Source organism: Pelodiscus sinensis, chromosome 12 (genome assembly GCF_052426305.1).
Source record: "Pelodiscus sinensis isolate ZL-2025 chromosome 12, ASM5242630v1, whole genome shotgun sequence".
NCBI lineage: Eukaryota > Metazoa > Chordata > Testudines > Trionychidae > Pelodiscus > Pelodiscus sinensis.
Window position 1 is genome coordinate 17,320,265 of NC_143063.1, and position 14,057 is coordinate 17,334,321.

Consider the following 14,057-nt stretch of genomic DNA (forward strand, 5'->3'; position numbering starts at 1 on the left):
CATCTAAAACTCACTTCCTCTCTAACAGATAAGCTATCAAATGTTCATATTCACAAACAGAAATAATGAAAAAGATAGAATAATGGAGATTCCACAATGGTGTTTAGGGTAAGATTTTGTTTCAGGAACTATTTTTAATGACTGTTCTTGAAAAAGAGGTATTTTAAAGTTTACAGCAATGCATTTCATCTTATGATGAGATATGCATCATCAATGAGGATGAATTCATCTTTCTAACATACATGATAAATAGAAAAGGCTCAGTTTCTGTTTCAGTTCCAGTGGTTGACAACAGCAGCTAAAGTTGTAATGTAGAGCAAAAGGAAAATGTTTTTGTTAGGAATCATAAATTGGTGTACATTTGATTTGCAGATGGGGACCTCTATTGGTATAAAAAAAATTATCAGAAAGAAAAAGGCACCTTAGGAAACAGCCTAACTATTTCTCATTAAAATGACAAGGCGCTAAATTCTGATCTTAATCATGCCAACATTAATCCAGAGTAACTTCATTTCAAGTACAGTGTGGTAAAGACTGTAAGGAGTCCTCTTTTTAAACCATAAAGAAATAAAAATAAAGATCACTACAAAGGAAGAAATAGTACACTTTGATGTTAACCTTCTCATGCTTATGCCTGGGGCTCTTGCATGTGTGTAGTTTTACTACAGCCTTTGTGTAACCATGCAGTATTCTAGTTTTGGACTGACATATCTCTGTGTTGGGCAGGATTTTCAATCCTTCATGACTATCTATTTGTCACTGCAGGTGAGTGGTAGCACTCAGGCTGATCCCTAGCCACTTTCACAGTTACTTATCTGTCTTTATAGATTCATCCTGTGTGTCAAGTTGGTGCATAACAGCATTACTGTCAGGGTGACAAAATTGTCCCCAGAGTGTCACAAATGATTCCCTATCCTTATGGCTGCAAGCAGGTAGAAACAAATCGACACTGCCTTTCTAAGCACATCTTTCTCCAGTCATATAGCTGGGTCCTTATTTCCTTTCACAGGTACAAATATATAATAACCAGTTAAAATGTAGATAGTTCTAATTTTGGTATCTTAAAATTAATATAAGGAATGAACAGAACTTGTTTTACTGCTGACGGTTTTTGTTTTGTTTTGGAGGCAGTCTGAAACAAGCCTTTTACCTTGTCTTATTTTTGAAGTATACAGTGGGTTCTTTTTTTCTTTTATTTTTTTTGACAGGGTGATCTTGAGAGAATATAGAAAACCTGGTTATGAAATGTAAAGCTGTACCTAACAGGCCTAAATGGCTGCAGCTAGTGAATTCTGCTAAAGTGAATTGGCAATTCAAGTTATTATTCTGTTGATGTGGCTATATTATGGCAGTGGGCAATAATTTTCGCAGGGGGGTAACAATGAATTTTGGTCCTAGTCCTGGACCGGGTCTGCCCCGGAAGGGGCAGGGCCTGGGGCAGAAAGGGCAAAGTAGGAGACTAGCCTCCCCACCCAGAGTTGTCTGTGGCCAGAGGCTTTGAATTAAAAACACCGCAAAGGGCTCGCAGCTCCTAGTCCCACTGCTACCATGTTGCATAACAGTTGTCTGGGATCTCTGTGGCTATTTAAAGGGCTTGCGGCTCCTGGCCCTGCTGGGGTAGCACTGTGACAGGAAGCCATTTAAATAGGACCTTGCTGTCTCAGCCAACGCCTGGAAATTTGGAGGCACGGGCAGCAGGATATAAATAGAAAGTGGCCAGATGCAGTTTGCAGGCTGGATTAAAGTGTTAGGCGGGCCGGAACCAGCCCCTGGGCCACATCTTGCCCAGCCCTGCTTTATGATGTTAAGCTTGCATTTGCTTCCTTTTACTCCAATTGCATTTTTAATGTAATTGTGTTTTGCTCTCAGCTACATTTTCCTTAAAGAACATGTTTCCTTCAATGTAGTAGTGGGATAGAAATTTGCTATTATTAAAGATCTTGAGAGCTAACGGTAGGGTTCACAATTTTTTCCCCCTTTTTTCCATAATGCTACACCATTCCAAGCAAGAACAACAACATTATTCATATGTCAAGTGAAGCACTTAATTTATAATGCCACCAAGAACGGATTACAAATCTTGATTTAAAATATGTGCCTGTCAACCAATCTTCATTGGAGGGCTGAAAATGATTACATAATGATGTAGTAAAATCCAAGACTTTCACTGATGCCTGTATCAGCCATGTTTGATGGGGAAAAACTTGTGGCACTTTGAGATATACTGTTCTTCAGTACTTCATAACTCCTCCAAAACTAAGGTATTTAATCAACTGCTTCTAGACAGTGTATTAGAGACACAAGCGGGTGAGGTAGTCAAACGTCTGTTTCAAAAGAGAAACTTTGAAGCTTGATAGAGCCCTTCCTCAACTTGTCTCTTTCACCAACAGCACTTGGTCCAATAAAAGATATGACTTCACCCACCTTGTGTCTCAAATATCCTGGGACCAATATGATCTCAACTATGCTCTATCTGAAACAAAAAATAGGACTATGTAGCACTTTAAAGACTAACAAGATGGTTTATAAGCTAGACCAGATTAACACAGCTACATTTCTATTACTATGCTCTATCTGGACAGTTTAGTCTAACTGATAGGACACCGAGGGTGTGTCTAAACTACATGGCTCCATCGATTAGGCTGATCAGCAAAGGGAAATGAAGCCGCAATTTAAATAATCGTAGCTTCATTTAAATTTAAATGGCTGCTGCGCTGAGCCGACAAACAGCTGATCAGCTGTTTGTCGGCTCAGCGTGCTAGTCTGGATGCTCCCGCGCCGACCTGAAAGCCCTTTATTGACTTCTCCATTATGCCTCGTAGGATGAGGTTTACCGGGGCGGTCGATAAAGGGCTTTCATGTCAGCAGCGTGCTGAGCCGACAAACAGCCAATCAGCTGTTTGTCGGCTCAGCGTGGCAGCCATTTAAATTTAAATTAAGCCACGATTATTTAAATCGCGGCTTCATTTCCCTTTGCCAAACATACAAATCTACATGGCTCCGTCGACGGAGCCATGTAGTTTAGACGTACCATTAGGATGCATCTACACTGCTCCCTTAGCTTGAGATAAGCTACGCAATTTGAACTATGCAAATTGCATAGCTTATTTAGAGTCTATTTTGAAATAGCTTATTTCAAAATTTGGTGGAAATAGAGAGCTATTCCGAAACATCCCCTAACCCTTGTGGGACGAGGTTTATGAGTATGTCGGAATAATTTTTGAAAAAACAGATATGCTGTCAAGACGTGAAAAACGCTATTTTGGGTTACAGGAAGTATCCCGAAATAGTGCCACGGTATAGATGCACCCTGTGTTAGGAGTCAGGAGGCTTTGGTTCTCTTCCTGCCTCTTCCACTGACAGTGGGCAAAAAAACAGCACTCTGTGCCTTGGTTTCTCTACCTGGCAGAAATTATATTTATTCTCCTTAATAAATCTATTTAAGATGTTCTGCAAAATATAAATATTATATTATTGTTACTACTGGAGTGTAAGTGTATCTTAAGGTCACATTCAGAAGGTGGGAGGCTTTTTGTTCTGTTTGGAAGGTGAAACACTTACGCTGGGTTTACATTGGCGCGATCTTGCACCAAAGCGGCCGCTTTTGAGCAAAAACATGCTGCCTGTCTACACTGGAGGGGAGTTCTTGCGCAAGAACACTGACATTCTAATGTGTGAAATCAGTGCTCCTTGCACAAGAACTATGATGCTCCCGCTCAGGAATAAGCCCTCTTGCGCAACTGTTCTTGTGCAAGAGGCCAGTGTAGACAGGCAACATGAATTTCTTGTGCAAGAAAGCCCAATGGCTAAAATGGCCATCAGAGCTTTCTTGCGCAAGAGAGCATCTACACTGGCCCGAATGCTCTTGAGCAAAAGCACATCTCTTGCACAACGGCACATGCCAGCGTAGACGCTCTCTTGCGCAAATACTTTAATGCAACAACTCTTGCGTTAAAGAGTATTTGCGCAAGATCATGCCAATGTAGACATAGCCTTAAAGTACAGTCACAGCTGCAACAACAAAAAGTAGGGACAACTTCTGCTCCTATTTATGAGTGAAAAACCTGCACAACTTGCATAGATTTAGGGTACCTGATCTATCCTAACACTCATGTAATGGAGGAGAGAACTACGTGTGCGTGCACATCTGTTTTTCTTTTCCTGATGAGCATTCATTGTGGGGGTTTTTAACTAAATTCAATATGATTTCTGACACTGGAAAAACAAACCTAAACCTAATTTTGAAAACACCTGACCATGAAGTCAAAACACAAAATAGCTAAAGCTTCTCTTGGAATCTCTGACCTCAGAGGCTGACATGGTTTGATAGGAAATTTAATGTAATACTCTGAGAAAGCCAAAAGGCCTATTGTCAGCAATGAAGTCTCAAAGTTAGCAGAATTAATATAACTGTACAATGGAAGTGCCCTCAAGGGACAAGGCTGCAGAACCAGGGCAGAGGGAAAAATGACTTTTGAAGTCATTTTACTATGACATTCTGTCATCGCAACTAAACGGAAATAAAAAATCATCTGACTCACCATATGCTTCTGTGTGTGTGTGTGTGTGTCCTTTCCTTATCTCATATAAAGTAATAACACTGACGTTCCATGCCCCACCTAAGCTGTAAAGAGGATCTCCAGAGACTTGGGGAGCTCCATTTTGAATCACTAAATGCAATAAGAATAAATGCAAGTGGGAGTCTGTTTAGCAGAGAGTGATGTCTGGTCTGTAGCCCATTAAAGTCCAATAAATCTCAATGCTTCAACAAGAGATGAAAATGGTTCTCTCATCATTTCAGTGCCAGGGTGAAATTTTCTCTGAGCCAGAGTATTTCTACACATGATTTATGTCTGGGAAGGGTAGTTGTTTAGCAAAATGGTTGATAATGATAAATAGATAGTAAATAGAAAAAGCAGCAAGGGAGTGGTTCTGAGTTGCAACAACAGAATAAACAATATACTTACATAAAGTATATGTCAGATATAAGTGCCATTATTCTAAATCCTACCAGTTGCATATAACTGGGACTATAAAATTATATAGTTATAAAATTTAGAGAATAATTGTTTTATGGAGCTCTATATGAGCTCATGGAAAATAAGGGTCAAATTTTCTTTCAGTTATACCTGGGTGATTACTATCTCAGCGAAGTTATAAAGAAGAAGAATTTGGTCCCATATGAATTGTATTTTAATACATAAGTAGCATATTCATAATGGAGGGATCTATAAGATGGAACATCTTTTCATCCTGTATATTTCCCCCCTTTTATACATAGCTTTTATTTCCCATATATTTTAAAACTCATCCACAGTAATAAACTACTTTATGGAAAAGAAGGTTCACACACATTTCCGATCACTATTTAAAAAAAAATCATGCTATACTATAAAATGTTTAAGTCTAAGTTTGGAAAAGGTAAGGTAATTGAAAAATTATTCATGGAGTAAGCAATGAGAGGAAAGCCTAGTTAAAAATAAACAGAACTGACTTTTTGAGCCTTTGAATAAAAGATAAGATGATTGCAAACAGAATGTCAAAATGGAGTTGGAAATTTGGGGAGGAGGGAGGTTCTGTAGCTGTACATGAAGAAAAAAAATCTAATTATAGTTTTAAATGCCCCAAATGCCATGTCCACCAAAAGCCCGATGCTCATTAGTACTAGTAATTAACTTTACAACTGTCAACACAAACATCACACAGTCTGACAGATAGATAGTAGCTCTGAGAGTGCTAATAAATCCAGAAATAACAACTTGACACACAGATGCACAAAAGGATGCAGGTGATAAAGAAATGTTGACATCAAATCTAATTATCTTAGAAACGGCCAACCACTGCACAATCCACAGTAATGCACTGTTATTGCTAGTGATGAGCCCCACTGGAATGGCTCTTAACCACAGCATATAACTGAGCTTTTACAGCCTCTTGTCATATCTAGTGAGGACAATATCAAAAAGGAAATTATGAGTGTCATGACCCCTCCAAGTCAAAAATCCAGTGATGAATATAGGCTCAGCAAGGCATAGCAGATTACCCCCTTACGAGTTTTAAAGCCAGGATGATATATGACATTTTTATCAGGCACTTTCTCAGGAATGTCACCAAGAGGGAAAATAAAGGCCCTGAAAAGAGACGACTAGGTGAATTATGCAACTGTAATTGCCGATCATAACCTGATATGAGCTGAAATTGCTCTGTTTTCATATTGAGATAGCATAAAATTGTCGGGAAATGCAATGGCTCCTTAATGTGGTCTAGATGAGTCTAATATTCTGATCATTTTTCACTCAGCTGCTAGGTAAATAGTGCTTCTTTAACACAACCACTGTGGCCCAGGGCAATCTGGGGGCCCAATTTTACACTTGAATTGAGAAAATATGTGTAAACTACAATTTTTCATATTTTCTGCATGCATAAGAAGATGAAACATCTTTATCATGTGTATTGTCTGGCTGAGCTTATAGAAAATATTAGTTTATCTCTCCTACTTTGGTTTATTCCATAAGCGAAACACATAGATCTAAAGGACAGGCAATAATCTATATACAAAACAGGCCCATCTTTTATGCAGTCTCATTTCAAGATTTCTTCTAATATCTTGATCTTTTTTTAAACAAGTGAAAATATTTTTTCAAAAATTTTTTTTTAAATGAATGCATACTTTTTTGGGGAATAAGTGAGGTAATGAAGTGCATAATTATCCATCTGGATAATCTGAGTTTCAATTTTAAACAATGACCCCTCACAAGAAAAAGAAAGAATGCTGTATGATCATGGTCTAAGAGATATAGATTTTCCCCACCATTTCTGCTGCAGTAATTGGTTTACGAAAATAATCGCTTAAAATTTGTTGATGTAAAAAAATAAAATAAAATAATCAAATGGAAAGGTTGATACTAACCATTCATAGACAATGATTAGCATTAATACCTGAGGCAGAAAGATCATAAAGCAAACTCCCAGGATAGGAATAATTCACTGTATAACTGTATGTTTAAGAATTAGTTTCACAGAGTTGTTATCTAGACTGTTGGACATTGGCTATCAATTTGACCTTTCTAAAGACTGCCATTTGAATTAAAAAAATCCTTTGCTTTCATGAGAAATGCAATCTTATTTATTATTATTTGTGTGTTTTGATTAAGCTCATGATGAAGCTTTGCAAATTGCAAGGAAGTCAAAATAGGAGTGTAAAAAATTGTGTATAATTGGATTGCTCCTTCAAATTTCTAATTGCTTTCTTTCCCTGAAAGAACTGAAATGCTGTGCGCGCGCGCTCTCTCTCTCTTTTATTCAGCTCAAAAATAAAGAAGTGAAAAAAGTCAAAAAGAGTAAGCCTCTTTGTTAGCATTTACCTTATCTATTTTTAATTCCTATGTATCCCCACCTTATCTAGGTGTTTCAATACTAATTGCAAAGTACTGTAGTACTGACTAGTAGTAATAAGTCTTTGCACTTTGGAAAAATCTAGCACATTGCTGGTTACTACAGATAAGAATCCCTTAAAGTTGAATACATCTGGTCCGCATCAACTTTCTACTTCCTTTTACACGTCCAGCTTTCCAGTGGCAGAGATTTTACACTAAATTAAGTAGTGCCTTGTTCCAAAGGCTTCAAGATTTGAGCTATATGGTATTAGATATAATGTTCTGATGGCTTATTAATGCCATCAACCTTTGTAAATTAATTCACCAAATAAAATGGATTAAGATTAAGATATAGTTATCTAGAAATTAATATTTTCTGATCCAAACAAAGTTGTTAAAATCTCAATTAATTTAAAATTGGAGACCCATCCATAATTAGTACATAACCACTAACCCTATTATGAACAGTCTTTATGTAAGTAACTCTCCGGCAGGAAATTTAAGGGATACCTCCATTAATTTTCATTACTTATTCTCCATGAATTAGATATTCAGCTGGGGAGATAAATACAAGAAACACTGTTATGATCTTACATTTCTTTTTGTAACTATTAGATTTAACAGTGGAAAATATCTGATAATATAACACAGGCTCATGGTTGATAAGGAAATATTTATCCTTACATTTGCATTCCATTCTTATCACAATTTAGGAAGCCATGTGGCCGAGTTCCCACTTTGCTCTATCAAAGCATCTGTTTATAGAAGGCTTTTTCTATAGTCATTGGCACTTACAGAAAAATAACTTACAACCTTAATCATTCACTAACAAAGTCAATCTCACTGAAACTATATTTATTTCATCTTCCTGTCTCTGTATCCCCCTTCCGGAGACTTAGTGAAGAGACTGCAGCTCTTGTTGCTAAGCAACTATATCATAGCAGTGCATCACCAATTGCTAATTGTTCACAACATTTTTCAGCCTTGCAAATGTGGGATGTAGCTGATGTGACAATAGGAAGTGGCTAAGACACCAAAAGTATGATCCAGACATTAAAAAGAAAGTGGAGGAATGACAAAATAAAATGAAATAATAATAGTAGTAGTAGTAGTCGTCGTCGTCATCTCTGTCACTTGTATGACTGACAGTAACACTGTTGTCAGTATGGTGTCTACAAAATACTTTACTAATAGCCTCATATTCTTTGCATTTGCCCCAGTAATATTTTCCCTTCAGTAGATTGCTGTGGCTATGGGGAAGCAAATATATAGACACAGATTTTTGTTTCGCTCTCCTTTTTCTATCTCTGGGTATAAAAAGCACCAGAATATATCTGCTGCTGAAAATTAATGCATGATCTATTAGTAATCAAATTTCAGCCTGGATTTTATGGTTAGTCTAACCGAGTTAATTTCTCTAATGTTAGCAATTCATAGAAGAGGTCTCTTGTGGCAGCACAAACCTGGGATTCACAGCAGCTGTCAGAAGAGACTCTGAGGAATTCCTTATTAGCTGGAATGCAACCAGGCAGAAAACTCATTACACAGTGCTAAATATACTTAATCACATCTATTAGAGAAAAATGAACTTGATAATTACAACAAATAACTAAACTGAAAAAAGTGTTCATGGAAAACCTGCACCAGGCTGTGTAAGAAAGAGAGATGTGTACTGACTCTATGGGTGAGCAAGCCATGGATTTGGCAATTATTTAGTTGGTAATGGTGAAGGACATACCACAAGGTACAAGATTATTTACGTTCCCTCCAAAAGAGAAACATTTACATTTCACAGCTTACTGAACATAACACAAGGGACAAATGTCTGCTTGTGATTTACATCTTGTGCAGCCCCGAATTTGCTTCAAATGGAATTTCAAGAGTGTAATTTGATCGAGGATTTTGCCCCTCAAGTTAGGCACATATATTTCTACAACAAAATTGATGACACTTAGTAGATCAAAGACAAAGGCTGTGAGAAATTGTGGGATACAAATCTTGTGTGGAAACTGCAAGTCACCATAACTGTTTATAGTTGCTGTAATTTTGAGTGGTGTTGTTACCTTGTGCACCAGGTTGTAACCTCATTCACTCAAATTTGGCCCTCCTTACGTCGTTTGAGTGAATGGTGTTGTAACCTGGCACATAGGGTCCTTCTCCAAATTTGGCTTAGTTACCCTTTTGCCATTACCCAACGAGGGCAACAGCAGATGAAGATGGAGGCAGGGAACCATGTGGGCCAAAGCCATACTTCTCAGGTTGCTCTCTGTCATGGTTTTTTGAATAATATGTATGTTGATTTTCCAACATGGATTCGTTTCAATAACCCTGCAATATACATGCAAGAGACTTTCGGGGTACCAATGAATGACACCAATACAGCAGGCAGGATTAGCATGACACAGTAGCATTTAGTGCTGCAGGACTGGAACAAGAATGACAACTTTGCTATAAAATATATGGTTGGTACTTATCAAATAATAAACAACAACAGTAATACATCAGGAACTGGGCATATCTCGATGGCATTCTCCATAAGAAATCACAAGTAGTAGTAAATCTCAGATTTCCTGTAACATTCATAAATCAAAACCATCACCCTTGATCATTTTAGCAGATGGTACCACTCTTCTGGGATAGCAGTTAAACAGATAGTGCCTAAGTGGAGAGCAAATTATCCAGGTTATGGATCCCAGTTAAAAATGTGCAATCTTTCAGTATATGGTGTCAACAGGACAGAATCCAAGAATCTCCAACCACAGCCAATGCCAAATTGCTATTATATTCAATGTCAATCAGAACTTCAGAGAGCCCAAGGCACTTGGCATATGTTTTTAGTTAAGAGACTGGAAACTTATGTTGTCTAAAAACCTCTTGCCACCCTCAAAATAAAAGGAAAAATTCTATTTACCCTGATGTGGCGTATTATTTTCACATGCCAGCTAAGAGCCACATAGAGTACTTTCTAAAGGGATGAGTTTGAAAGGAATCACCTTGGCTAATCTAATACATCTATATTTAAATACTGAAAAAATGTTAAAAATTGGTAAAAATTTCAAAAGTAAATAAGTCACTTAGGAACCTAATTTCTATTGACTTTAAAGGGAATATAGGGACTTTTGAAAATGTTACACTATTGACAGAACTAAGCCTATGTATCTCTGATATAGTGGGCTGTGCTCATGAAAGCTCATGATACCATCTACGGCTGCTTCTAGACTGGCATGATTTTGTGGAAATACTTTTAACAGAAAAGTTTTTCTGTTAAAAGTATTTCCGCAAAAGCGCGTCTAGATTGGCACGGATGCTTTTGTGCAAAAAGTGCTTTTGAGCAAAAGCATCTGCAACCACTCTAGACGCGATTTTGTGCAACAAAAGCCCCGATCGCCATTTTAGCCATCGGGGCTTTTTTGCGCAAAACAGTTCTTCCCTGTCTACACTGGCCCTCTTGCGCAAGTATTCTTGTGCAAGAGGGCTTTTTCCCGAGCGGGAGCATGGAAGTATTTGCACAAGAAGCACTGATTTTGTACATTACAAAGTCAGTGCTCTTGTGCAAATTCAAGCGGACAGTGTAAACAGCTGGCAAGTTTTTGCGCAAAAGCGACTGCTTTTGAGCAAAATCTTGCCAGTCTAGACGCATCCTTATGTGTTTTGTTAGTCTTTAAAGTGCTACCAGACCATTTGTTGTTTTTTAAGTTTATCCTGTACAGACTAACTTGGCTACCCCCTGAAGCGTTTGAAAAATGAGTGGGATACACAAAACAAGATAAGAAGGTGGGATGCTCCACTAAAAACTAACAAACTGCTGTACAAATATGGTGATATTGTGGGATCAGGACTGGGCAGGATAATATTTTAACGTGAGATATACTCTTCAATCCTCATCCTATGGTTAATGCTTTAACAAACGATCAGTTTCTGTCAGCTTTGCCCTACACCAGAAGAGAACAGTAACTAAAATTGTGTTTCCTGTTCATTGGCAGTAGATTTGCTCCAGTGGAAACACACAAGTGAAGTAGCATTTCAAATGAAAAGTAAACTATTTGTTATGCTAAGGTGCAAAACAATACCAATGTTTAAGAGAAGACTGTGAATAAAAACAAGTGAAAAAGGAGGCCCATATTGCACAATTTGCATCATAGTAATAAGAAGGCTGATGCAAATCTTTTATATCTACTATATATTTGAGGCAATTTGTCTGTCTATGCATCTGTCTCTGTTCAAGAACACTCTCTAAATGGTAGGAGCAGTAAATTTGGTATGCAGCTTCTTCTTATAAACAAAATAAGGGTTTGTTTGTGCCAGGAAAACAGGATATGCCTGGATTGGGATTGCTTCTCTTAAAACCATACAGAAAAGAGACAGAAACACCAGGCAAGGGTGAGAGAGAGAGAGAGAGAGAGATCAGAGAACACTGGAATGTTAGCCAAAACAAGTTATCCAGCTGCACTGTTTCATCACATATCAATTTTTACTGAAAAGAAAACCATACAAATTTAATCAGTTCTTCATATGGTAATATTTAACATTTTTTCCAAGTTGTTTGATATTTTTGTTTAAAAAGTTCCCTTTTTCTCCCCCCAAACGTGATGTGTGATAGTGGTGAACACAGGGAAAATATCCATCCCTGGCAAGACTGAGAGTCTCATTTACAGTAGACTCAGTAATAAATGCACTGGCGTCTATGTCAATTGACTGTCTCAATGAAGAACAGGTTACCATAGGGAACAGTATAAGTAAAGTCCACACTTGAACTCCCACATCCTCATCTGACGCATGTTTGCAACATCAGTAAAAATTAAGTTGCCTTAATAAATCTTTCGGGGAGGGAGAGAGGGATTTTCTGGCATCACTAACCCACATTGCTTTCCCCCTTTTTTGTTAGGCCAATGTATGACATTACTTTAACACTTTTTAATTATTTGAAAAAATATAATATAGTGGAGACATGAAAAGCACTTATATATAAATGCCTATTAAAAAGCTATATTTTCTCTTAGCAATCATAAAACATTAAGCTCCTCTTAAAAGAGTATAATTCCTTCATTTCTAAGCCAAGCACATATAATAAGAGAGCTTACTCCTTTTAAGTAAATACAATGATTTGTTTTAAATAAAATGATATATTCTATGCACTACGCAATTTAACAATAAGACACATAAAAGTGTGATACTGTGAGCAGCTAAGCTATACCTCAGATGTGTTGTAAGCCAAATGCTTTAAATGGCCCAAGAAACGTGTTGTAACAGAGTAGCTAAAACCACAGTGTGTCATAAACTATCCATCAGATGAGATTTAAAATCAAGGTCCTGATCATTTGTGGTCATTAATATCCCACGGCACTTGCTGCACACATTAGGATGTTCGTTCTAGTGTAGTGACCACATTCCAGTTTGGATAATTACATCCTGCTGATCTAAATTTTCCATGCTCTCTCAGCGGGTATTTGTCACTTCCTATCCAATATTATGCAGCGTTGTTGTACACTGTGTCAGCCTGGGTATGTTTCACCTCAGAGGTGGCTGCATTTCAAGTGGAAGCTGAAATGATTCCTTTGCCCATGTCTATACATGTATACATATTTCTCCCAAGTCTCTCAGGAGTTGCAACTCCATTGAAGTGAGTGAAACTAACAGGATTTCTTGGTTGCATTTGATGGAGGAATTTGGAACACAGTTTGTAACACACTTGAGATCTGTCAACTGTACTGTAAATGTAATAAGATTATACTATGAATAATCTTAAATAAAACAATGAAAATAGCTTAATCATAGAAATATACTGTATATTTGTAGAAGAAAAAATTCACTCAATATAAAAATACGCTTAGCAACATTCAGAAAATGCTTTAAAAACATTCCTTTAGCTCATATAATTTTAGATCATGACATACAGTTTAGAAAGTATTTATGTTATTTTTATATGGCTTCGGATAGTCACATGACATCCCTTCAGCATATACCTTCAGATTTATAAACCCCTTCTTAGCCTCCACCACTCTAGGTTAAAATGTTTAAATGTGACTACTCATACTAAATCAGAGGGCTTATTGTTCTGCTGAGTCAGTGTTTTTCCTAAAAAGTAAAAGATTTCTATCAGGCAGTTTTAACAAGTACAGCATGGTTTTAAGCTCTGGTTGTGCCAACACTGTAATGGGGGGAAAATCCACTGTAGTTAGTAGCAATAATAAAATCTTCCTTCCAAGCAGAATACCATGGAGGGAGGAAATATATTGTAAACCACTAGATTTATAGGAGGGGAGAGGAAAGGGAGAGTGAGTGAGTAGTGGCATAAAGTAAAATGTGAACTGGAAAGCTATGGATTTTAGAATAGTTTATAGATCCAACCATTTACTCCAAAGAAAGCAGCTTTTTTCCCAACGCATGACAGAACAACCAATCCTATTCTACATTCTGATTCATTACTAAAACATAACCAGCAAAGATACAACTCTTAGGGTACGTCTAGACTACATGCTTCTGGCGACAGAGGCATGTAGATTAGACTACCCGGCAAAGGAAAATGAAGCGGCGATTTAAATAATCGCCATTTCATTTAAATTTACATGGCTGCCACGCTGAGCCGATCAGCTGTTTGTCGGCTCAGCGCAGTAGTCTGGACGTGCGGGGGTCGACATCAAAGGCATTTGTCGACCTCCCAGATATGCCGCCTGGGATGAG

General features: G+C 37.6%; 1 protein-coding gene across 9 annotated transcripts in view; it reads right to left on the reverse strand.

The window, feature by feature from the left end:
• The window catches only part of FTO (FTO alpha-ketoglutarate dependent dioxygenase), a 391,784-nt gene that overhangs the window by 67,726 nt on the left and 310,001 nt on the right, over window positions 1-14,057 (reverse strand). The window lies entirely within an intron of this gene.